The sequence below is a fragment of the Procambarus clarkii genome, chromosome 14 (genome assembly GCF_040958095.1).
Source record: "Procambarus clarkii isolate CNS0578487 chromosome 14, FALCON_Pclarkii_2.0, whole genome shotgun sequence".
NCBI lineage: Eukaryota > Metazoa > Arthropoda > Malacostraca > Decapoda > Cambaridae > Procambarus > Procambarus clarkii.
The window spans coordinates 18,410,962-18,415,690 of NC_091163.1; positions in this window are offsets into that span (position 1 = coordinate 18,410,962).

Sequence of the window (4,729 nt, forward strand, 5' to 3'; positions counted from 1 at the left end):
ACCACCAACAAGCCATGAAGGTCCATTGAACCACAGCGAAGACTTGACAAGTTGTTTTAATGTCAATCCTCTTGATAAATAATCTGCAGGATTGTCCTTAGTAGGGACATGTCTAAACTTATATCCTGTGGATAAATCATGAATCTCCCTGACGCGATTACTGACGAAAGGAGTTTTGTTGTTATTGTTTCTTACCCATTGTAAGACTGCCTCGTTGTCTGACCACACTACAATCTCACCAAAGTGGATATTACTGAGTGTCTTTGCCAGGCAATGGGCCAATCTTACTCCCACTAGCAATGCAGTCAACTCCATCTGAGGTAAGGACCTCTTCTTGATGGGAGCGACTCTTGCTTTTGATGTGAGTAAAATTGATTGAGCACTGTTAACTAAATAGGCTGCTGCGCCATACGCTTTGCCAGAGGCATCGCAAAAAACGTGCAAATTGGTGGGTAAGTTTGGTCCTGAAGCATTACGAGGAAATTTCAAAACGCCTAACTGATTAAAATCCGTTGAGAGTATTTGCCATTTGGCTTGTAACTCACTTGATAACGGATCATCCCATCCCATATGTTTCTGCCAGCACTCCTGCATTAGGAGTTTGCCCCTTATTAATATAGGACTAAGTAGGCCTAAAGGGTCAAATGGTTGACTGACAAATGAGAGCAGTGTTCTCATGGTAAGGGTTGAATTATCAGTTTGCACTGACTTGACATTCATCTCGTCAGTGCTGGTGTTCCATTCCACGCCTAGAACCTTTAATTTACTGGGTACCTGATAATCTGGAAATTCTTTCTCGATTAACTGGTTAAGCAGTTTATTATTTGAGGCCCATGACTGTAGAGGCATATTGGCTCCTAACAGTTCACGGTTAGCCTCATGGTAGATTTCTACCAGATCAGCTTGATCATTAGTTGTCCCCTGGAAATTGTCGACATACAAGTTGTCGCTAATGGTTGCCTTATAAGGGCTATTTGATTTCCTCAAATGAGTGTCTAATGTTGCTTGCAAAAGAAACGGTGAGGACGTAGCACCAAATAATACGGAGGCAAACCGATAGGTGATTAATTCACTATTAGGATCCAGTGGATCCTTGAACCAGAGGAATTTTGTGTAGTCACGATCTTCCTCCTGTAATCCTACTCGGAGAAAGGCTTTGCTGATGTCAGCTGTATAGGCAAAAATGCCTGTGCGAAATCGTAACAACACGTCATGTAGTCTTTGTGTTAGGCTAGGTCCCGTTTGGAGACATTCATATAAAGACACACTGCTCGGCTTTACTTTAGCACTGCAGTTAAAGACAATACGAATAGGTGTTGTCAATGAGTCTTTCACCACAGCATGGTGAGGTAAATAATGACCTGTTTTTCGGTCATCGTGTTCAACAACTTCAATGAACTTATTGTTAAGTTGTTGTTGGATAAGTTGGTGATACATGGTTAGTTTGTCTGGCTGCTTCTGTAGTCGTGTTAATTGAGACTGCAATTGTGAGGCTGCCATAAAATAATTCACTGGAAGTTGGGGATGATCTAACTTCCATGGGAGTCTTACCCAGTATTGTTTATTTGAGTAGACAACTGTATCCAGATATTGCTGGTAAGTCCACGTATCATCAGGACTTGGTTGCTCAGGGATGATGCCTAACGTATCTAAATCCCACAAACGAAGTATTGGTGGGTCAGACTCAATGTCCTCGGCTATTTCCCTGAAGCGTAGGGGTGACTGCTCTAAGCCTAGTCACGCCACAATTACATTATTGGTTTGTTCGTTTGTGGACGCTGGACCTTGTCTGAAAAGCACGGGTCCTGTGAGCAATTTGCCCCCTGCGGACGACAACAAATTCATACCATGTTGTCTAGTGCATCCAGTTATAAACTTGTAATAATGATCCGCGCCTATTAATATTCCAATATCTGTGAGGCAATCGGAATTTATTTTATGATCCGCTAGCCTCATGCGGTTTCGCCTAAGGTGTCTCGCAGTGCGAGCTAATCCTGTGACCTGCAGGTCCGTAGGAATCTTATCCACTACCACCGCATGGATTGGGCTAGTAGAGGATCCTAATCTAACTAGTAATTTGACTACCTTGTAGTCACGAGGTCCACTATTTGACAGGAAACCAGAAATGTTTAACTTCACACTTTTGGTAGGTTTTAAATTTAACTCATCTACCAACTGTTGGGTAATGAAGGTTTTTTGTGAACCTTGGTCGAAAAGACCCCTAGTGTTAATTCTAGATCTTCGGTTTATTAATTTAAGTTGAGCGGTAGGCAAAGTAGTATTATTGCCTGACTCAGTAGCAAGTACATTCACTTCGTGATGTACTTTACAATATTGCACTGTAGTAGAATTAGTAAAATTCTCTCCAGTGGTCATGGTTGGTGTAGAAGATTTTCTACATAAGGCGTAGTGGTGTACACCTTGGTTACAACGGTTGCAGGTACGTAGTGGTACTACACATTTCTTGGGATCATGAGAACCCATGCATTTGGTGCATTTGTGCAATTCCTGTAACCTTTTAACTCTAGCATTATACGTAGGATAAGCAGAGCATTGGTAAGTGGTGTGTTCCTGATTGCAGAACAGACACTTTCTCTGTTTAATAGACTTAGTCTCTTTAATAGACAAGTCATTGATTATCTCTGAAGGAGATACTGAATATGTACCTACATTTCCACTTCTTTTCTTAGTGGATGGAGTAGGTTTGGATTTATATTTATTAGACTTACTTGGAGTCTGTTTAGGTTTGACTGAAATATCAGTATTAATTGGTTTAGACTCAGGTTTAATTTTGTCATGAGTCTTTAACCTATTAACTGTGATCCTCAACCCCTCGAAAATCTGATCGAGAGTAAGAAACTCAGTATTATAATGTGAGCAGAGCTCTGTCAAGACGTTTCGAGGTAATTTCCTCTGTAACAATAGCTTGATAGACCATTCAGAACCAGGTATATTAACCTTGGTACCTAAGGCCTTTACTAGAGACTCTACTTCTAGTCTGAAGCTTTGAAGTGACTCTGGTCTACTGTTTGGTGCATTCAGATCTAGTAATTGATAATAAAGGGTGGCTATACTTAACTCTTTGTTGCAATAGTTCAACTTCAGGAGTTTTATAGCTTCCTCATAATTACTCTCATCAAGAGTAAGGTTATGTATGACCTTTTTAGCCTCTCCTGTGAGAAGACTGAGTAGGTATGAAAATTTAGAAACTTTGTCTAGAGACTGTTTCTTATGGATGTGAACTTCAAAGGAAGTCCAAAAATTGTCCCAATTTTCTGTATCTAATCCTGAAAAGGTGGGCAAGTCTAGAGTAGGTAAACGAACCTCGGGTAAGTGATTATTGAAGTGAGACCCAGTGTTGCTGGCATTGGATCCAGACTGTTTGGCTAATTTAGATTTTATCATGAGTCTCCTCTTCATATTGGGAGATGTCGTTTACAATTTGGCTTGCTTCATCAGGATCAGTTTCTACAGTATTTAGCAGATCAAAGTAAGATTGACCTGCAGATCTGACTTGATCAAATTTCAGATCAGCCAATCTAACTAATGACTCTAAGTGATAAGAGTCAATGGGATTATCTTTAGTTAAGCCCTCAGCCTTATTAATTAATCTGGTCAAGTGACTTTTAAGGCCAATGTAGGTTCTCCTCAATTGTTCAGGAGTAGCCATGTTGGGCTTAGGTTCAAACTTCACAGTGTTAGTATATGTATTACTAATGAAGCTTCGGTACTTGTTCATTAGTGGACAAGTAACATTAATTGTAGCCTAATTTAAGGTGACTACTTTATATTTTACCTCACTTGAGGTTGAATGTACCTACCTACCTAACAACAAATAGCTAGATATTTTGTGCACTGTCTGAACTTCACCATTAGTTCTCGTCCGGTTAGCTCATCCTTATCACCATCAGAGTTAATGGAGATAATCCAGCAATACACAAAATAGATACACAAAATAATGCATACAAGAGAAATATTATGGAGACACTCCAATCAGAGTTATCTCAAAAATTAATCCCACCCTGTATAGGGTCAGCACAAATAATATAATACATACAACACTGACTAGTTTAGATCTAGTAATAATTCCTAACTAAGAACTATAAAATTATTTAGTCTGGGCTTGTACCAAATTCAGCACAATCTCAGCCTAAATTCTACCTAATAACATGGGTAAAGATTATTGTGGTGCAGTAAGGTGAATATAGTTGTGCTGTATTTTTGTTTTTTTTGTTTTATAAGAGTGCTCTTGCACACACAGGTGAACAATTATGTACAGTTAAGTTTGGCTTGCTAGCCACAGCCGTTTGTGATGGTTGATGGTGTTAATTAACTTGTCAACCACATGCAACCTAGATTCCCCTGACAAGTGTACACCATCTCTGGTCAGGTTCTGTCTGTAAGGTCTGGCTGTAAATTGGATATATGTGGCATCCAATCTCACTCGCTTTTTCAGCCTGAAATTTATGTACTTAGCAGCTCTCAGGTAGTATTCTGGGGTTACTCCCCAACGAAGATCTTGACTTGGTTGGCGAGGTTCCACTAATGTGAATACTACTGATTCACTGATGAGCTTGAAAGAAGAAATTATGGCTTTGAGGTGTTTGATCACCTCGGCTGGACGACGAGTGGGGTGGATGTCATTACCACCTAAGTATATAATGGTTAGATGGTGAGGCCAATACATCACCATCAAAACATCACCTCCTGGCCAATACATCACCAGCAA